A 22377-nucleotide genomic window follows, 5' to 3' on the forward strand; every position below is an offset into this window, starting at 1 on the left:
TTGACAGCCCTGGAAAAACTCAGTAACAAATCCAGGAAGATAAACCATGCAAACTGCTCCCCAAATGTCTAAATTCTCCCACTTCAAATAGGCTGTTTCCCAGATGATGTCTCCCAGGCACAGCTGAGCAGGAAAGCACCACTCCCACCCCCAGGGCCTGGCTCATGCACAACCCTTGAGCTGGAGCCCTTCCCTCAGTGCCTGGCCCAGACCCAGGCTCCCGTCTCCTGCCTGCTTGTTGCCCCGTGCTCATTTTACTGCTGGCTAGCCTCTTATTACTTCATCCTCTCCGGATGCTTTGGTCTAGTTTTCTTACATTTCTCTGTAGCATGACATGCCTGGCCGGCATCCTCTCTCCTGACAGCCACAGCTGTCTGCCCTCCCTGACTCCTCCTCCCCCCACACTGATCTACAGTCTCTGTCTCACAGTCCCTCCCTTTCCCCACTTTCAAATCCATCAACTCCTTACAAGACCCTACCCATAGCCCAGGCCCAGAGGAAGCACTGCTCTCCTGATCCAGATCTTGGTTTCCCGTGGGGCTAACAGTACAAATTATTGCAGGAAACCAACAAAGGAACTGAACCTCTTAGTGACTGGGATGGGGGTGGAAGTGGGGGTAACCACAGCTGGGCTGGAAAGTACACGGAGCTGTGATTGTGGCTGTACCTGAACAGACAGGCCCACACTTCTAACTTGAGGGTGGCCTTGAAAAAATGACAGTTTGTCTCCGTCTCAGCTTTCCCATGGAAACTTAAGGGTACTAGTTGTTCTAAGGACTAGCTGACGCGTGGTAGACAGCAGGAACTCAGGAGATGCAGGTGGCCCACTCACAAAGATCTGCTCTGACTTGGTACACTCACAGCCCCAGGTGTCCTCGGCCAGACCCTGGGGCTGATCTGTGCGAGAGGAAGGCTGCTGATTTCCCACCCTGGAGAGGGTCAGGAGCTTACCTGAATGGAAGTCTGGAGCAAGAAGCAAGCTATGCGGAGCCCAGTCCTATCTCCCACTTCTTTCGAGAGGACAGCTGCCCCCAGGGAGCATGTGTTCTGCCACCAGCACCCTTCCAATACCCCAGGATTACATCGATTTGCCAAGTTCTGAGGTTCAGTGTTATCAAGTTCACTTGTCTGGAGCTGGAATTAACATTTTCCAACACAGCTTTACATTAACAGAGGCAACAGGTGGGTCTGCCAAATGCCTTGCTCTTGTATTTCTCAGTTGGTACAGAACTCACTGGGGAAGAGTGTTGTTTACTGGGTCTCTGAGACCCTGATGGCTGTGCGTGGACCTGGAGCTGTGACAGAGATGAAGTGACATTCGGGAAGTAAATCACATGTGGGATTTTTGAGGCTTCTCCCGTGCCAGGACATAGGCTGTGGACAGCCAGAGTGTTTTCTACAGAAGCTTACATGAGGCCACATGAGCTGTGCACCAGTTTTCAACTCCCGAGGCTGAATTAGTGGTCTGTAAGCCACAACCACATAGAATTTTGACCCTAGTGGTGAATGTAGTTATGGCAACTTTGCCACAAGCTGGCTGTTTCTATAGAGACCTGGCTGGGAGCACCAGGCACAGAAGCCTTAGTGAAGGTTGGGGGCTTCTCAAGGCCTCACCAAGAAATAAGCCATGGTGGACAGGGCTGGAGGGGTGGAGGAACTGAAAGCTCATGCAACGTCAGCTGTGTAGGTGGCTTCAGTACGCACCGGTCACTGCAGCCTGCTGAGCAAATGCTACTGTGCTGATCTCAACAAAGGGAACAGGGCCCTGGGATTGGTGGCTTTGGGACATGTAGGGCTGCCATGTGACCCTGGGTGATGCCAACACAGCTCTTCCTAAGCAGCCAAGGCTAAGGTGAAGTTCAGACTCTGAAGACGACTTTTTTTACACAGGCCTTCCAGCCTGCAAAAGCCGCCACTTACTTGCTGCATATAAGCTGTAAAGCAGGTGCTTTTCACACAGCACATGTTGTACAAAACCAGGGATGCTTTATGCCTGGACTGCTTGTGCTCGGCTTATCCAGGTCATTTAAAAGCAAAATGGGAATTAGGAGGCTTCTGATTACACAGGATGGATGGATGGAAGGACAGACAGAAGAAAATTCAGACGGTTAGAAAGGAGAGGAGAGCCAGGCATGCCCAGGCTGACCAAGACTCACTAAGACCAAAGCACTGAGAGACACAGCTGGAGCAATGTCAGCAGAGAAAGTCTTTCCCCACCTTTGATGCTTCCCTCCAGGCGGGGCAGTCCGCCAAGCCTTACCATTGCTGCCCTATCACATCCCTGATCCATGCTATCAGGGGAAAAGTGACTCAGCCAATGAGTGGTCTGGAAGAAGACTGGACTTACATGATCTGGCCCCTTCCTCTCCCTCTGCCTTTGGAACTGACTGTTCTGCCCTGATTCTTCTCTCTTCCAGGCATGTGTCTATCCCAGATTGCTACTGAGTCAATGAACCTGCTAACTCCTGAACTCTGGAATTAAACCCTGTGCATATAATCCATTCCTCTATGTCAACTTTATTAGTAAAGTGAGTAACAGTGACATCTGGATCTCTATCTGTGTAAAGTCCTCTCTGCTATACATCTGCTGGCTTAGAACCTGGGTGGGGGAGCCAACACTACTGGGTGCTTCTGGATCCCAACTTGTGTTTTCTTTTTTTTTTTTTAAAGATTTATTTTATTTTTATTACAAAGTCAGATATACAGAGAGGAGAGACAGAGAGGAAGATTTTCCGTCCGATGATTCACTCCCCAAGTGAGCCGCAACGGGCTGGTGCTGTGCCGATCCAAAGCTGGGAACCAGGAACCTCTTCTAGGTGTCCCACGCGGGTGCAGGGTCCCGATGCATTGGGCCGTCCTCAGCTGCTTTCCCAGGCCACAAGCAGGGAGCTGGATGGGAAGTGGAGCTGCCGGGATTAGAACCGGCACGTTCAAGGCGAGGACTTTAGCCGCTAGGCCACGCCGCCAGGCCCAATGTATATATATATATTTTTTTAAAAGCTGTGATATATTCTTGTTTCAAGGCAAGACTTAGGAATTCTGTCTGGGGGCCCAACTCAGTTTCACTGTTCTGACAAAACAGAACAGAATGAAGCAGCCAGGCCTTGGTATATGCTGAGCATGCGCTAGGGGTTCAGCTGGGGAGCTACAATGGGTCTGAGATGTCAATACCCATGGAGGCCTGAGAAGGCCAAGCCCACTAGTGGGAGGGATACCTGGAAGGGTGAACAAAGGTACCAGAACTGCCAGCAGACGCCAGGCCACTCTGCCACAGCACACCATTCACCTCGGGGCTGTAACTGTGCACCCTGTGTACAAGTGATGGACAGCCTTGGCCAGGTACTCTGATGAGCACACACAGGACAAGATGCATGTCTGCAATTGCATGGGATTTTTAAAGCTATACAGATTGCATGCAAGGACTCATGGAAGAGCCAGTGAATATGTGAGTACTACTGAAGCCCTGCAGGAGGCAGGGCCCATGTCAGTCTGTCCAGCTTTGCCTGCCCTGTCTCTGCCCTCATGTGCTCTGTCCCAGGAATCCCTTTCAGTGTCACCAACGCACCACACTGCTCTAAATCTGTATCATTTCCTCTGCCTCTTCCTCCCCTGACGCCACTGAGAAACACCCACTCCTCATTCAGGATCTAGCTTTTATAAAATATTTCTTGGTCCATCTCTAGGTGGAAGTGACAGCTCCGTGCTCGGTGCCCTCAGCGGACCGGGTGTGAATTCTCCTATGAAACCTATAAAAACGTCATTGGATTTATTTTCTCTTAAAAATGCCTCTATGTAATAGTGATTACATTATCAAATATTTAATACCAGATACTGTTATTCTGTTAATCTGCGTATTTAATTCACTTAAAGCTATATATTTGATATTTCAGAAGTGGTCAACAAGTTTCTAAAACAGGTGCTATTAGAACTCAAAAGGAAGGAAATGCTGTCACGGGAGTCTGAGAAAAGGGCCCACCAGGAAGGACACAGAAAGGAAGCTGCGGTCTTTCCCCTTCTTCAAAATCCTAACCAAAAAGCAATGCACCAATCAAAGCACAGACCATGGGAAAGAACTATCTAGGGCACATAAAACCATTTGTTAAGAGCTACAGAGAGGAATTCACTGGAAAAGAAGCCAGAGGGGCCAGCGTTGTGGCACAGAGCGTTAAGCCGCCACTCACCAACACCAGCCCAGCCCATCTCATATCAGACTGCTGGTTCAAGCAAGCTCCAGCTGCTCTGCTTCCAATCCAACTCCTTGCTAATGCACCTGGAAAATCAGTGGAAGAAATGCCAAATACTTGGGCCACCCTACCCACAAGGGAAACCCAGACGCAACTCCAGGCTCTTGGTTTCTATGTGTTGCAGCCCAGACTGCTGTGGCCATTGCAGGGTCAATCAATGGACAGAAGAGCTCTATCATTCTTACTCTACCTCTCTTCTGTTTTTCAATTAAATAAATCTTTAAAAAGAAGCCTCCAGCAACACTCCTTGGAATTAGGTTTATCACTGGTTTCCAGGACTACACTGCAGCAAGCAGGGGCTAAGAGAACTCTTCGAAAAGGAGGGACATGACTGCACATCTCACCTAGGAAGCTAGCTGTGGCTGCAGCAGAGGGAGACAAACGGCAGAGAAGCCAGGAACACACTTGGGTAAAGCTTGCAATTGCTAATAATCACATCTAAGCTCAGCAGCAGTGAGGACACCAGAGCTTCTACTGGGACCAGCCATGGCAGGAGGCAGAGGGCAGGAGCACAGACGGCCGAGGTGCTGGGACAGGCACACCCTTCAGAACAGAACTCTGGGGACAGCCACACCAGGACATGCCCTTCTTCTATTTCATGGCCAATACTGGGTGGATGCACATTGTAAACATTTACCTTTGGCAGTATCCTGGGGCAACAGGAGCCCGTGAAGATGGGTCTAGGTTACATTCAGTACAAAAAGAAGCAAAACCCTGGAAAGAGAAAAAGCACAGTGAGTCACGCACCTGTAGCACGATGTCCCAGGAGGCCATGGAGCAGGTGGCCTCTCCTCCTCTTCCCAGCTGTCACCTCCTCCAGCTCAGGGAGAGGCAGCGACATTCTTCACAGAAGGGTCTTGTGTAAAATGCTTAGTGCAAGCAGAGCTCCTCACACAAGTCCTAACGGCGAGCAGTCAGCAAGAATGGGAACTGAAGCACTTTTTGAAGAAGGCTTAAAAGTTGCCCCACCTTTGCCATTTCTCAGTTTATGCTTTCTACCCGAACACCAGCAGTGGCCTTTCTTCCAGCTGGACATCTCATAACCACTTCCGATGAGGCACTTCCCAAGCTCCACTTCCGCCTCACTCAGGCCACTTCCTCCTGGCTCTGCTGCCTTGGTCAGGGTGCCACCTCTACCCTGGAGTACAGACAGAACCGGAGATCTGCCTTGGATTTCTCACTCAATCACGTAAGTCCGCTGGTGAATCTAATTTCAAATTTCAAATCTGTATCTCTGATGTGCCCATGATTCTTCGTGGTCATTGCCATCATCCCTCCTCATGCGTGAGTCTCCTTAACTGCTCCCTTGGTCCTGCTCTTATCCCTCCCCAGTCAACTCTTACAAGAGCTGGAATGGCCTCTTCAAGATAAACTCATGACCACATGTTAATAGATGCAGTATAATTGCTATTTCAAGATGGCCTGTGTCCCTGGCTCTGAGAAACATATAAGCTTATACATGTGAACATGCAAAACTGTAAATACTCAGGAAACATCCAGCACCTTCATCTGACAGCAGCAGAACACAACTGCCACAAGGATCTCTTGCTCAAGGCTAGACCCACCAATGTGGGTCTGAAGTGAGCAAAAGGGTGGTGAGCCCAGGGAGCCTCCGTCACAGGGCTGTCACCTCCAGGAAGAAGGTCCCTTAGCTGTGCAAGCAGCCAGATGCATGGGTCCCAGAGTGTGACTTCTGCTTCTCACGGCATTGCACCCATCCATCACAGAACGCAGGGTGCTGCCTTAGTGAAACCTGAAAGTTGCCTGCTGCACTGTGTCTGTCACCAACTCCACCTGGGCTCATTTCGTGTATGTCTGAACTGACTGATCTGAGACTGAACTGTGCCGTGAGGAGAAACAGCAGCATATGGATGTGGGTGATTCTCACACTCCTGCTACACACGCCACTCTCCCAATATCTCTTCCTCAAAAGGAAATGTGACTTCTGGAAACACTGCTGCTTACTCAGTCAGCAGCTGCCTACTGGTTCACTCCACATTCCATTCACAGGGACTACATGGGGCTCCTGGTCTACAACATGTACAGCACCAGTTCTGCGGAGGTCTCTAGCTCCTCCTCTGCCATCCACCTCAGGACTCATCTTTCCTCTCCTGGACTTGCCTCAGAGTAATCCTGCAGGGCTTCTGGGGCGACCCGGGCTGGCCTGCACAGCCTTCCATGAGACACGCCTTACGATCCATGGGTCTGTATTCTTCAACAACAATGCCCTCACAGCAAGGATGATGCACGACTCATCTTTTCCTTGGCACAGGGTAGTTCTGCACAAGGAACCAGTGTGAGTGCTTCCCCACCGACCATCTCTGCTGGCAGTGGTTGGTGGTCAGGTGTGACCTCAGCAACTAAGAAAATGCCTGGGTTCTTTAATTGGTTGTCAGTCACAGAACATCACAATACCCCTAAGCATCATCGTAGTCTGACTCAAGTTCCTGCCCTGGATTACACGCTTTCTCTCGACTTTTCATTTCTTTAGTGCCAATTCTGTACCAACTTCATAGAGTAGCTCACTGGTACAGATGTTCTCAGCAGGCCGGCACTGAAGCAGACAGTAGTCGGCTCAATCCCTTTGCGTGCTGGGTGATAGGTCTCCAAGATGCTCCTGCTGGTTGGACTAGGTTTGTGACATAGCACATTAGGCCACTGCCTGAAATGCTGGCATCTGAAATCAGTGCCAATTCAACTCCCAACTGCTTCACTTCCAATCCAGCTCCCTGTTAACGTACGTAGGAAGGTAGTAGAAGATGACCCAAGTGCTTAGGTTCCTGCCACCATGTGAGGAGACCCAGATGAAGTGCCAGGCTCCTGGTTTCAGCCTGGCCCAGCCCTAGCTGCTATGGCCATTTGAGGAGTGAACCTCATCTCTCTCTCATGCGCACTCCTCCACCAATATGGCAGCACTCACTGAGAGGAAAAGGTGTTGATGAGGCAGAGCACAGACTGATGGGGAAACTGGGCAGTGTTCCACATACTCCTTCTTGAAATACTGATTTTATTTGAAAGGCAGAATTACAGAGAATGGGAGTGGAATGGGAGGAGGAAGCATGAGAGAGAAAAACTGGCCTTTCACCTGCTGGTTCACGCTCCAAATGACCCAAACAGCTGAGGATGGGCTAGGCTGAGATCAGGAGCGTGGAACTGCACCCAAGTCTCCCCTGGGTAGCAGGGGTTCCAACCACTTGAACCACCTTCTACTGCTTTCCCAGCTGCATTAGCAGGGAGCTTGATCACAAGTGCAACATCTGGGTCTTAAACCAGTATAAGCCGACTTCCCAGGTAGTAGCTTGCTCTGTGGTGCCGCAACACAGGTCCCTCCAAATATTCTTGGGCCCAATTCCCACAGAGCAGTTTCACAACCTTCTCTGTGGGATGGCCAGCCTCCCTAGCAGGTGTGCTCACTTTCAAGAGAAACAGAGAAACTACTCTACAAAGGACCTGGCTGAAGCTCTCTACACAATTACTGCCTTAAGGTATGCATAATGGTGAACTCCTTCAAAACCACACTGAAAAGCTCCCCTGTGGCACAGCTCAGCTGTGGCAGTAGGGAACCCTGAGAAACACTCCAGATCTCTTGTGTTCTCTTACTCATCAGTCAGACTGGTCTTGGGGTTTAATACTGGGGTGAGAAGTGGAAAGGGGCTTGGAGTAGCAGGGCCCCACTCCTGCTTTTAAACTACAAGTAGACTCAAGGTTTCCTCCATGGCAGGTGCCTGGCTCAGTGGCTACACTGCCCCATACCAGAGTGCCTGGCTCAAGCCCTGCCTCTGCTTCCAGTTCCTCACAGTGCCCCTTCTAGGAGGCAGCAGGTGCTTATGCTCCTACCAGGCATGTAGAAGACTCAGACACAGTTTCTAGCAACTGGGTTTGGACTTAGCTTTGGCTTGGTCCTATTGTAGAAATTTGGGGAGTTCACCAGTACATGGAGGATCTGTCTCTCAAATAAAAAATTTTAAAAAGTTCCCCCAAAGCCAGGTTCCTAAACTCACAGGATATAATCAGAACTAAATCTTCCCAAGGAACACGGCCACAGGGGAGAAATACTCAATGAACTCCAGTTACTTTATGCTTGGGTTTGGTGTCACATCGGATGTGGCAGGGTCTTGATATGCAAACTTAACTGTTTCGTGTGAAGGACGGGTACCCCCCACCCCTCTCCTTGTCCCAATTTTCCTAAAACTTAGGGCTGGGTGAGTCTGAGAGCTAGCGTCATTCTTGAGAGGCAGCCTCTTGAGAAACTCTGTAGATTTCTGAAACACAAATAATTCCCAAAACCCTGAGTGTGTACCACCACTGGCAACTGATTTAACTTGAAGCAAGATGTTTTCAGAAGAGACATTTTAGGCAAAGCCACAGAGATGAGATGAACAGAACAGCAGCAAGGGCACCCAGAAGGGCCTGACGGCAGACAGGAGAGTTCCAACCATTCAGCTCTGAGGGCGGGGCAGCAGCCACCCAAGTGGGTATGAAGGCACCAAGTTCATTAAGATGCACAAACAATATTAAAAGCCTAAGGAGGGGATGGGTGCTGCGATGCAGTGAGGGAATCAACAACTGGGATGCCCACATCCTGTATCAGAGGGTCTGAGACTGAATCTCAACTCTAACTTATCTAGCTTTCTGCAAATGCAGACTTGGTTGGGGCTGTGGGAGGGAAAAGGGTGGCTCAAATACTTGGATCCCTGCCACAAACAGGGAAATCTAGGATAGAGATCCTGGCTTCAATGTGGCTCAGCCCTTGCTATTGCAGGCATCTGGGGGAGTGAACCAGTGGATGGAAGAACTCTCCCACCTCCCTACCCTTCCTTTCTCTGAAAAGATAAGATGCTTTAAATACAAATGCGTAGGGCATGCACACACAGCTTAAGGTGCACAGCAGACACAGGTCTGCAACAAGCAGATGGGCTGACACAGCTACCCATACATGACAGATGACTGTGGCTGCAAGCTTTGCACATGCTGCCTCTGCAGGTTCAGGTCACTCCCACATCAGCTCAGTGCTTGGGAAATCCTAGAGCTACATTCAAGTCTGTCCATTCCTGAAAACATTCCCAACAGTCCAAAGATGGGCTCCAGCTTTTGTCCTCTTCCTTGTCTCTTTCCTCTCCTTAGGGCCTGAATTCTGTCCATGTCAACTCCAGTTGTCAGGTACAGTGGATACCATGTATCCTGTTCCTGTTTTAAACTCCTCGGCATTTAAAAATCAGGACAACTGACACTTGTCACTTGGAAGCTCCTTCCTGTCCTAAGGACAGACACTGCAGATCCAGTCACTGGGGGTCTGCCTTGCATAGCTGTAGCAGCCAAGGGAAGAGGAGGAAGGTGGCGGTGGTTAGGGACTGTGAATGCTGTAGTTAGAGGATGTGAGGGACACAGTCGTAGCAAACGATCCAAACCTAACCCGACTTCAAGGACCCAGTGTGATTCTGACTACTCCAGCAGGGAGCGGGTTTTGTCCCTTGACCACTTAGGAAGGGCCAACGGGCACCTGTGCTACCTTAGTCTACCTCAGTCCTTCCGGCCTCTTGGGCCGTAGGGTCTGTCGGTGTCCTCCCCAGCGCTTCATGCTGTTCTTTCTCTGTTGTGCACACAAGCCCTACCCTTTGTCTGGATGACACCCAGTCTCCCTCACACTGACCTCTTGAGCCCTCAGAACTCTCCGTGTGACTGTGGGGCCATGTGCCTCAGTGGACCTCCGGGGCGTTAAAACGCGGCACATCTACAGCTCCAACCGCCGTCCTCCAAGCGTTTGTTTCTGCCTCCCAAAGAGACCATAAGTATCCCACTCAAATCTGAAATCTGGGGGCAGCGCCAGCTCCTTCCTCCCACCAAACCCTGTCAGTTCTACCTCCAGCTAGACTGGTACCACTTTGTTTTTGTTTTGCCTATTCCTACTGCTACTCACCGCTCTGGTTCTGGTAAGTTTTACTCTGACAGTTTTCAAATCACTTTTCTTACCCTCACAGCCTCCCCTGTCCCCCAATGGAACAGCTTCAGAAAACACACTTCCTGTCTTTGCAACACCGCCCATCCACCTACCAGGTAAAATCCAATACATGGGACCCGGCCCACTGTGGCGTCATCTGGAAGACCCACCCTGCCTTCAGCTTCCCGTGAGCAGCGTGTGGCCTCAGGACCTCCACTCACAGGACGCACTTCCCAACTTTCAGAGGCAAGCTTAAGGAAAGCTTTTCCGTGAAGTTTTCCTCACTGCCTCTTCTTCTTTACAGGTCACCTGCACGGGTCCTTCTCCAGGGAACACTGCACTTGCCACACTTTTCCACCAGGCTGGTTCCTGTGTGGGCAGGTGGAATCTCCATCATAGTTATCACCTAGCACCATCCTTTTAGAGAGGAACAACAAACTCCTGCCGAGTGAATATATATTTAGGAAAAAATGACAACTCCATGTGATACGCTGAGCTTGCTCTAATAAAGGTGACACTCATCAGTTACAGAGGGTGCCAGGACCACGCTGCCCGTATGGCAGGCCCTGATGTCCCAGGGCTGCGGGCACGACCTGGCAGTCAGATGAAATGCATTCCTGAATCCTGGAAGTAGGGAAGATGACCCAAGAAAAACCAACTCAGTCTTGGATTGGGCTACAACCTTGTACTATACCTCAGTCTGTTCAAGTGATACCCACCGCCTCAGGGACAGCCTGTCAGTTCTTTCAGAGAAAACAACTAAGTTGTCCGAAAGCCTACACAGAAATACGAGTCACATGGAGGCAGGAGTGGAAATGGAAACAAACAAGGCTTCCAGGATCCCAGACTGGCTGCTCTGAGAGCAGATAAGACCAGCTGGTTTTCAGGGAACGCTTAACTAAGCGCAGGCCACTCTGCTCCACATATGAGTTAAACAGAGGAGAGATGATAGATATGCTCACTGGCTTGATTTCATTACTTCACATTGTATTCATAAATAATAAAGTTACTGTAAACCCATAGGTACATACATATACTTTATCAATGTATAATTAAAAATAAAAAATAGATTATGTTCAATTTTTGTAACCAATTTACTGATGATTAAAGTCTTCTTTGGTCTACACTGTATATTAACTGCATGTGGTGTTAAAAACATCAAATGAGTTTCTTAAACTTTTTCTGTATTTGAGAGCCATACGGGGGAGAGACAGAGAGGTGGGGAAAGAGAGAGAGAGAGAGATTCCATGCACTGGTTCCTCCTCAAACACAAACAACAGCCAGAACTGGGCTGGGCTGGAGCTGGAAGCAGGAGCTGCATCCAGGAGTCCTCTGTGGGCCGCAGGAACTTGGACACTTGGGTCTTCACAGGCTGCCTGCCAGGGTCAGCCTAAGCAGGAAGCCAGATGGGGAATGCAGCCAGGACTTGAACTCAGCCCTGAAGTGCTGCATAAGAGCACCCAGCCCGCTAGGCCAAAAACTCAAATGACTGTTTGTATTAGGATTTATCAAAGGAGGCAAATGGAGTTTGCAAAAAAGGCTTATTCAAGGCAGAATCTGAGTCCTAGACCCAGGAGACACAAGCTGGAGTCTTGGGGGAAGTGTCCCAAAATGATTCAACTCCAGTCAGACTCTGTACGAACACACACTGAGCAGTGCAAAAAGACCAGCCTCAGCAGAGGGGTGCCTAGTTTCTCCAGGGTTGTGGATCCTTTCTTTTTAAAAAGATCTGGGCCCAGCGTGGTGGCCTAGTGGCTAAAGCCCTCGCCTTGAACGTGCTGGGATCCCATATGGGCACCGGTTCTAATCCCAGCAGCTCCACTTCCCATCCAGCTTGTGGCCTGGGAAAGCCGTCGAGGACGGCCCAAAGCCCTAGGACCCTGCATCCATGTGGGAGACCTGGAGGAAGTTCCTGGCTCCAGGCTTTGGATCGGCACAGCACCGGCCATTGTGGCTCACTTGGAGAGTGAATCATCGGATGGAAGATCTTCCTCTCTATCTCTCCTCCTCTCTGTATATCTGACTTTCCAACACAAATAAACAAATCTTTTTAGAAACCTAAACAAACAAATAAATAATACAAAAAAAATTTATTTGTTTCAGGGGCCAACACTGGCACAGCGAATTGAACCACTGGCTGAAAGCTGATATTTCATATGAGCGCTGCCTCAAGTTGTGGCTGCCTCACTTTTTGAGGAAAAAAAAGAAGATATTAATTTACTTGAAAGTCAGAGTTACAGAAATATAGCGACAGAGATGCAAGGTGCTGGCTGTCCAATTTCAGATAGCCACATCCTTGGCGTTTGTCCTAGGGAGCCAGCAGCTTCATGGGCTGCAATGTGCTATCAGGTGGCAGACTGCCTCCACAGTACAATAAACACCTGCTTATTCCATGTCTAATACCATACACCCTGGAAGTCTCAGAGAACTCTGACCCCCTGGGCTGACGCTGGGCGCAGCGGGGAAAGCCACCATCTGCAACAGCAGCATCAGCTCAGCTCCAGGCACTGCAGTCACAGGGAGTAAACCAGTGGATAGAGGATCTTTTTCTCTGTCTCTCATTCTCTCCATAAATCTGATCTGCCTTTCCAATAAAACTGAATAAATGAATAATGTTTAAAAACAAACAAACAGAAACAGACCCGTTGTTGGGGCCTGGCAGCAGAGTGGGGGAGAGGGAGTTCAGATAAGATTATGATGAAACTAACACAGGATTTAAACTGAGTTTAAAAAAAAAAACTTATCTACTGAAAAGGCAGATTTATATAAAGAGAAAAATGTTCCATCGGCTAGTTCATCCAAATGGCCGCAACAGCCAGAGCTAACTTGATCCAAAGCCAGGAGCCAGGAGCCAGGAGCTTCTTCTGAGCCTCCCTCGTGGGTGCAGGGTCCCAAGCACTTGGGCCATCCTTGACTGCTTTCCCAGGTTGTAAACACGGAGCTGGATGGGAAGTGGAGCAGCCGAGACATGAACTGGCACACATATGGGATGTTTGTGCCTGTAAGCAGAGGGTTAGCCAGTTGAGTCATCATGCCAGCTCTTTTTTCATTTTTGTTTTACTTACTTACTTACTTATTTATTTATTTATTTATTTATTTATTTATTTATTTATTTATTTATTATTGTTATTGGAAAGCCGGATATACAGAGAGGAGGAGAGACAGAGAGGAAGATCTTCCATCCGATGTTTCACTCCCCAAGTGAGCCACAACAGGCCGGTACGCACCAATCCGAAGCCGGGAACCTGGAACCTCTTCCGGGTCTCCCACACGGGTGCAGGGTCCCAGAGCCTTGGGCCGTCCTCGACTGCTTTCCCAGGCCACAAGCAGGGAGCTGGATGGGAAGTGGAGCTGCCGGGATTAGAACCGGCGCCCATATGGGATCCCGGGGCTTTCAAGGCGAGGACTTTAGCCACTAGGCCACGCCGCCGGGCCCTTACTTATTTATTTTTAAAGTCACTTTTGATTTATTTGAAAGAGAATCTGCTAGTTCACTCACCAAATGACCAGACTGAACCTGTCTCTCCTCTGTATATCTGACATTCCGAAAAATAATAATCAATCTCATTTTTCCTTTCAAAAGTTTGAACATCTGAGGGATAGGCATTTAGGCTAGTGGTTAAGATATCTCTTTAGTTGCCTGGGATCAACATCAGAGTCCCTAGTTTTGCATCTGAGCTCTGGCTCCTGATGTGAGGTTCCTACTGAGACAGACCCCTGGAAGCAATGGAGACTACACCCACTGGAAAGACCTGGACTGACTTTCTGGCCCCAGACTCTGAGTCAGCCCAGTTGCAGGCCTTTGGGGTGGAGACGGTGGATGGGGGTCCTGGTCTTTCTGCTTCTTTGCCTCTCAACTTTTTTTTTTAATTTGATAAAATTATCACTGCTGTACATTCTAGAAAATATGTTTTGTTTAAAGTGATTTGTTTATTTGAAACGCAGAATTACAGAGAAACAGATATCTTCCACCCACTGATTCATTTCCCAAAAGGACCTGACAGCTAAGGCTGCTCCATGCCAAAGCCAGGACCCAGGAGCCTCTTCTTGGTTTCCCACATGGGTACAGGGTCCCAAGCACTTGGGCCCTCCTTCACCGCAGTCCTAAGCACATTAGCAGGGAGTTGGACAGAAGTGGAGCAGTCAGGACTTGAACGAGCACCCAAGTGGAATGCTAGCATGGCAGGCCGCAGTCTAACTCACTATGCCACAGTGATGACTGCACAGTGAATATCTTCAACCTGCTTCTGCGCTCAGATAACCTCATTGCTGCATGTCTGCATACGCATGAGCGGTCAGCTAGGAAGACTTACATCATCTTAGTAAGACTGAAACCACGACCTCAAAGACCCCCGAAAGGGTCTTGGTTACAGAGAAGGGTAAGCCTCGTTCCATGCTTGGAAAGATAACAGCTAAGCCAGCATCTGCCTGGAAGGAAGCATGTGTTTGCTGAGGCCTAATTCCCAAGGCTGCAATGCTTTCTCCCTACAAACCTCCCTGGGGGCCTCAGGGGCAGAGCTGGCCAATCGAGGCAGTGCCAGGCAGGGCTGCACCAACAGCCAGTCAAGGCGTCTCTTCTTATAACTGCAGGCACCTTCAGGGAGGCTCCACTGCCCTGGGCAACATTCCCTGGCAGCCACGGCAGGTTCTCCTCGCTGGCGCCTCCACTGTGCTCTCCCACAAGAAGCTGTAAATGGCTTACCAGAAACTTCCTGGCTGTGGCTTCCCAACGCTGTGTTTGCTAACTGCAAAATCATCTCCCTGCCCCCTCCCACCACCGCCCGGCAGACTGGAAGCTTCAGACAGTTCTTGGTCTGGCTGTTTTCAAAGGCAAGCCAAGCAGCGGCCACGTAGGCAGCTCTTCTTTGGACGGTCATGTGAGCTCCTATTCTGTTCCTGAGCGTCCTGCAACTGCACACTGCAGCATCCAATGTCACGGCCCTTGCTGCCATACACTGGGGACATCTGCCTTCATAGTTTCTGGCTGGAAAACTAAAAACAGGCAAAACAAAATTGATAAAAAGCTCACATTCAAAATAATGAAGTTCCAGCAACCTATCAAAAAAGAAAAAAGATAAGCTGAAGAAGAAAAAGGGGCAAATGTTTAGACAAACATTTCGCCAAACAACAAAACTCTAAATCAGTTAAATAACAACCAATAAACACAAGAAAAGGTGTCTAGCCTCAACAGTGAGAGGAACAGTAAAAGAGAGTCATAATGATATATCATTTATACCAAACGACTGATGTGCAAATCTGATTATAAAAAATACGCAACAACAGCACTTTTCAAACAAGACTTGCATGGATATAAATTATTTTATCTACTTTGGAAAAGTTTGGCATTATTCTTTTGTTGATTTATTCTTACAAGTCTTATTTATTTTTACTTATTTAAAAGGGCAAGGTGGCGAAGGCAGAGAAAGAGAAAGAGAGTGAGTGACAAAGGGAGTCTTCCATCTGCTAGTTCCCTCTCCAAATGGCCCCGACAGGTGGGGCTGGAACTCCGTGCGCTTCTCCCTTGTGGGGGACAGGGACCCAGAGAACTGCAGCCATCACCTCGAGTCTCCCAAAATGCACATTAGCAGGAACGGGAATCTCCGTGACGCCAGGTCGCAAAGCCAGCCACCCTGACACGGGATCCAGTTGTCGCAAGAGCGCCTACCACACGATGATGCTCATGTCAGCATTCTCCTCTCGGAGGGAAAGCGGGACAAGCACCAAGTGCACCCCGGGCACACAGGGGACTCACACGCACGTGCTCCAAAGGCACACAGAGCGCCACGAGGCCTGGCAGGCCCAGCCAAACTGTCATCATATACTAAAGCCCCAGCTCAATGAGTGACAGCAAAGCAGGTCATCTGACCATCCACTACACAGGCATGAGACAGGTAACAGTCAAATGCCACAAACAGGACAGTTCCAGCTTTATGACAAGACTCCCTCCACTTAACGCCTACACAGAGAAGGGAGCTGAAGTAACGTGAAGTTCGTCAGTCTGCTATTTTTCTGCTCTTCTTTTCTCTCTGCCTGGCCACAGCAGGAAATTCTGAAAACACCAATCTGCTTTTTGTTGCTTTGTATCCACTTTCTTCAGTATTTCTACCTATAAAACCTCTTCTATTCAGTCCTGCAGAAGACTTACTTGGTTTTATGCGCTAAAGCACTGCCCAATGCTTAACACAAAATAAGCCAATTAATACTTTTTAAGAAGATGTATTTTTATTAGAAACGCAGAGCTAAGGAGAGACAAAAAGAGATAATCTATCTAGTGGTTCACTCCCCAAATGGCCACAATGGCCAGATTTGAGCCAATCAGAAGTCAGGAGCTCAAGTCTAAGAGCCCAAGGACTTGAGCCATCCTCCACTGTCGTCTCAGGCCATATCAAGGAGCTGGATCAGGAAGTGGAGCAGCCGGGACTAGATGCAATGCCATAGAAGACGCTGGCCCCATAGGTAGAGGCTTGGCATACTACAGTATTGAGCCGCTATACATTTTTTTAAAGATTTATTTTTATTGGAAAGTCAAACATACAGAAAGGGGGAGAGACAAAGAGGAAGACCTTCTGTTTGTTGATTCACTCCCCAAGTGGCCGCAACGGCAGGAGCTGTGCCGATCTGAAGCCAGGAGCCCGGAGCCTCTTCCAGGTCTCCCACGTGGGAGCAGGGTCCCAAGGCTTTTCCCAGGATTCATTGCTTTCCCAGGCCACAAGCAGGGAGCTGGATGGGAAACACGGTGCCACCAGAATTAGAACCAACTCCCATATGGGATCCTGGCGTGTGCAAGGTAAGGATGTTAGCCACTAGGCTACCGTTCCAGGCCCCCAATACATTTTTTGAAGACTACTTATTTGAAAGGCACAGTAAAAAAAAAAAAAAAAAAAAAAAAAAAGAAAGAAAGAAAGAAAAGAAAAGAAAAGAAAGAAAAGAAAAGAAAAGAAAAGAAAAGAAAAGAAAAGAAAAGAAGGAGCAAGCCAGCATGCTTCCACCCACTAGTTCAACACCTCCACCCCCAAAATATCTGCAACAGCTAATGCTAGGCCACCGCAGTCAGGAGTCGGAAAGACCATCTGGGGCTCCCGCATGGATACCATCCTCTGCTGCCTTTCTCTGTGCGTGAGCAGGAGGCTGGAGTGGAAGTACAGCAAATCATGCCTTAACCCACTGTGTCACGACACTGGCTCCCCAACTTAGACTTATCAACTGTGATTTTAGCATAGTCAGAACACAGGCTACCATGGCATGAAAAGGGAGCAGCATGGACCAATCTAGAAAATAAATATACAGCACACGATACCATGGAGGCGTCACTGTTTAGAGGTACTTGGGTGACGCAGCCAGCAAAGAAAACAAGCTGAGCTCCCACAAGGAAGGAGCTGCTGGCTCACTGCAAGGTTCCATTCCCTGCCCAGTGATTCCTGCAGCTTCACACTTGGATGTCTTCTTCTGACTGTGTGCAATTTAAAAGAAGATTTATTTATTTATTTAAAAGGTACTGAGAGAGAGAGAGAGAGAGAGAGAGAGAGAGAGAGAGAGAGAGGTATCAATCTTGCATCTGCTGGTCCACTCTCCAAACTGCCACAACAGCCAGGCCGAGTTAGGCTGAAGAACCAGAAACTTGATCCTGGTCTCCCACAGTGTGGCAGGGAGCCAAGCACTTGCACCATCTTTGGCTATCTTCCTAGGAGCATTAGCAGAAAGCTGGAGTGGAAGTGAAGCAGCTGGGATTCAAACTGGCACTCTGAATGAGATGCTGGCACCACAAGCAGCCAATTAACCTACTGTACCACAATGCACACCCCACTGTGTGACACATTTCACAATAAAGACAGCTTTAAAGACAAACAAAGACAAAAACCAATCTAAAGGGGAAAAAAAGATCTTTTGTATAAATTTAAACATGAGCTCATTGGACCCAGATTCCTCAGAAGGTCTGCTGGGCCTTCACATCAGGCTGCTCTCCCGTCTCATCCTGCCACCGTCTTTCCACAAGAGCCTGCCACGTTCACTCTGAGCCATATGCTTCCTCCACCTTCCCTGGTGGCAAACTACGTAGCCATATCCCAGTCACCCTTCTGCCAGACTAACGACAAACTGTCAATCAAGACAGCCTCGGTGTCATCTGTGAGGAACCTTCAAAAAAAAGACTTATTTCCAGGAGCCAGAGAACACGCTCCCAATCCACTGGCACACTCTGCAAACATGCACAGCAGGCAGGCTGGGGGAGGGCGCAGCCTGGAGCCAGGAACCGAAAACAAGTCTCCCAGGTGGGGGGTGTCAGGAACTCAAGTCCTTAAGCTGTCACTGCTGAAGTTGGAATCAGGAGCCAGCCTGGGAGCTGAACCCCAGTACCCCACATGGGACCTGGGAACCCTAACCACTTGCAACTCATGCTTCTCTCTATGCAGGACCTTTTGAGGAGACACTGTCTTTCAGATCCAGGCTGTATGACCCAACCAGATTCCAGAGATGCCACTGGTAACCTGCGGCATACAGCTAAAGGTGCCAGTCTGGGCAGCCATTTGGCACAGTGATAAAGACACTGCTCGAAACACTCATCTTCCGTGTCAGTGTCTGAGTTAAAGTCCCGATCTACTTTGCATTCCAGTTTCCTGGTAATGCCCACCCTGGAAGGGCAGCACGAACTGGCCCAAGTACTTGGGTCTCTACTACTTTCATGGGAGACCAGGATGGAGTTCCAGCTCGGCAAAGCCCTGCTCATCACAGCCATTTGCGGAATGAATCAGCAGATGGAGATTTCTGTTTATCTGCCTCTCCCTACACGTGGAGGGAACATTACCTTTCAAGGACACATTTTCTTTAAGGTATCAGCCTAGGGCTGGTGCCATGGTAAATCAGGCTACGCCTCCACCTGCAGAGCTGACATCCCATATGGGCACCAGTTCAAGTCCTGGTGGCTCCACTTCCGATCCAGCTTCCTGCTTATAGCCTGGAAAGGCAGCGGAAGACAGCCCAAGTCCTTGGACCCTGCTCCCACATGGGAGACCCAGAAGTTCTTGGCTCCTGATTTCAGACTGGCCTAGCTCTGGCCATCATGGTAATTTGGGGAGTAAACCACAGGATAGAAGTCATTCTCTCTCTCTCTCTCCTAGTCTCTCTCCATCTCTGTAACTGTGCCTTTTAAAATAAAAATAAATCTTAAAGTATCAGCTTTCTCATCCAATAGCTTCCTCACTTACAAAACAGGATTAAAAAAAAAAAAACGCAGGCTACAGTGAAGACTGAATGTGTGAACATGTACACAGCCTGTCAGAATGGGCCTGGGACAGGGCAAGGACCAGCCAAGTGTTACATCCTGCTCCTTCCTGGGGCCCCTCCTGCCTGTCTCATTCCTCCTCTGGGTTTCCATGGACAAGGAGAGTGGTTTACTGTTTGTGCAGTCTTTACTAATACTTCCTTGAAAGCAGAGGGTGAATCTTTGGCATCTCAATCTCTCCCCCTAACATCTAGCACATTCCCTGCTATGTGGCAGATGCTCAGTGAGTACTTGTGAACTAAAGGAACTGACTCCGAAGTTGGATGTGAATCACAGAGGAGTGGGCTCCCAGTGCTGTGCTAGGCAGACACCACCCCCGACAGCAGTGCCCGCCAGGGTTCCCCAGCCGTGACTGAGAACCGCCTGCAGACGCCCTCCCGCGTGTGACAAACGAGATGTGATTTGTTTTCTCCAGCAGCCGTAAGGCTACCATGAAGCTCCAATGATAGGACATGTCAAGATTTGTTGAGAGTGAGGCTCTACAATGATATGAAACTTCACTGCCTTACCAGAAGAACAAGGTTATTACTGATTTTAACATCTAGAAGGGCTTTAACAGGTAATAAACAATTAACTTACAGCAAAACTGCAATCTGGTGTGATCTAAGGTAAGATTCTTATTTTTGCTTGAAACTATTTTGCAGCCAAAACTCCCAACTCTTAAACACTTCTCGTTTGATTATCAATGCTTTTATACAATGTCAAAGCAAATATTTGTGTGTGTCAATGTTCAAAACAGCCAGAAAGAGGAGCCAAATGCCCATCACCTGGTGAGTGGATAAACAAGCCATGCTACACACACCCCACGCAACTTCTTAGCAGTAAAAAGGAACACACTGCCCACCCATTCCAGCACAGAGCCATCTCCAAAGCCCATGTGACATGGAAGAAGCCAGGCTGGAAAGGCCACACGCTGTATGATTTCACTTACATGAAATGTCCAGAAAAGCTAAATCCACAGACACAGAAAGTCAACTCCTGACTGCCTGGGGTGGGGAGGGAGAACAGGACACAGCCCAAATCGGAAGAGAGACCTCTAGGGGTTAATGAAAACATTTTACATATGAGTTGTGATGATGATTAAACAACTGTGTAAATTTATGAAAAATATTTTAAGTGTGTACCTGAAGTGGGTAAATTTTATAGTATGTAAATTATACCTAAATAAAGCTAGTTTTAAAAAATGCAAATCGTGGCAGCCTTTTAGAGCTCGCTGCAATTCTCACATCTTTAAAATCTCACCCACACATGGGGACTAAGGCACATAAAAATGAAGCATAACCAGAAGTCAGCTTTTTAAAAAAAATGTTTTTTAATGTCACAGTTTAAATACTTTAAAGACCTAAACCACTATCTCTATGCTTACTTCCCAATCCAGAGACAGCAAACAAGGACCTTGATAAACAGGCTTTCCTTTTCACGGTTCCCTCAACCCACTCACACACACAGTCTGGCTTCACCTTCCTTTCTAACAGCAAACATGAATACTTGGCCTAGTCCTCTTGTTTTTGAGTACAAGAAGCAAGCAAAAGCAAAAGGTAAATTCAGAGAGAAGAGTGCAAAATGAGATAAAAAAAATCATGATAAACACAAAACAAGCTGGATTTCTATGTAGGGTTTATGGCAACCCTTCAAAATTAACAGTTCTTCTATACAAATGTATTATAGTACTTCAGATGACATTCTATGAGCCCCAAAAAAACTATCCAAATTAGTTTACTGCACTGGAATTGCTAAATCAGACACTGCTGAAAGTGGGTCACTGGCTGGGCCATCAAAGCATCCAGAGCTGCAGACACCTGCCAAGTCGTTCGCCTTGATGAGACGTGACCGAGACAACACCGGGAAAAGCACACTGGCTGCATCAGCTGTCTGATGTAATTATTCCAACAGATCTCACTTGACATTTCTCTCACTGCAGATTCTCCAACAGGGGAAGAACAAGCTGCAAATAGTCTCTTCGAAGGAGCACATCCGGAGTCGGTGTTTAGGAAACACTGCTTCCTGCCCTTCCTCCTCAGAGCTCCTTCTCCAACACCCAGAAATCCTCCTTGTGAAAAACCTGACTCCTTCCCCTCCAAGTCTACTCTCAGCAGTGAAGCTGTCATCTACTGTGAGAGCAACTTCCAATGGTGTGAGAAGGACATGGGCTGAGCAGACCCAGAAACACCACCCGTCTGCAGCTCACCCACACCTTCCCAGCCAGAACCTCCAGGAGCAGTGCCAGGACTCCCCACTGTCAACAAGGCCACCAGGTCATCCTGACGCAGGACACAGAGGAAGAAAAGCAGAAGAGGAAGGAATGGGTCAAGACGAAGAGACAATCTGGGGACTCGCCAACCTCCAACTCAGGAACGCAAGGAAGCACTTGTCTCCAAACGTGACCTCACTGCTGGCTAACAAAACCCTCTAAACTGCCTGAGCGCACCCCAGCTCCTCCCCGCTTCTCCTGGGTTTCCAGCACAATACTCAAGTATTGCTCACATGGCTGGGGCTGAAGGCAGTCATGAGGTGTGAACACTCCATTAAATGAGTGCTTCAAACCAGTTGAGAAAATATAATTTATTCAACAAAAGGTTTTGGAATAACTGGCTAGTCACTATGGGAGGCATGTTGCTCATTCTATATATCTTTTTTTTTTAAGATGTATTTATTTCTATTGGAAGGGCAGATCTACATAGAGGAGGGAAGATCTTCCATCCTCTGGATCATTCCCCAAGTGATTCCAATGGCTAGAACTGAACTGATCTGAAACCAGGAGTCAGGAGCTTCTTCTGGGTCTCCCATGTGGATGCAGGGTCCCAAGGCTTTGGGCCATCCTCTGTTGCTTTCCCAGGTCACAAGCAGGGAGCTGAATGGCAAGTGGAATAGCCAGGACATGAACCAGCACCCATATGGGATTTTGCTGCTTGAAGGTG

The 22377-nt window shown here is 48.5% G+C and overlaps 1 protein-coding gene across 3 annotated transcripts in view; it reads right to left on the bottom strand.

Annotated features, from left to right (window-relative positions):
* The window catches only part of TNRC6B (trinucleotide repeat containing adaptor 6B), a 230652-nt gene that overhangs the window by 162496 nt on the left and 45779 nt on the right, over window positions 1–22377 (bottom strand). For all 3 annotated transcript variants that reach the window (XM_058673240.1, XM_058673247.1, XM_058673243.1), the window contains one exon: window positions 4882–4958. The gene's annotated coding sequence lies outside the window, so the exon portion shown is untranslated. The remainder of the gene's footprint in view (window positions 1–4881; window positions 4959–22377) is intronic.

This window comes from Ochotona princeps, chromosome 15 (assembly GCF_030435755.1).
Source record: "Ochotona princeps isolate mOchPri1 chromosome 15, mOchPri1.hap1, whole genome shotgun sequence".
Taxonomy (NCBI): Eukaryota; Metazoa; Chordata; class Mammalia; order Lagomorpha; family Ochotonidae; genus Ochotona; species Ochotona princeps.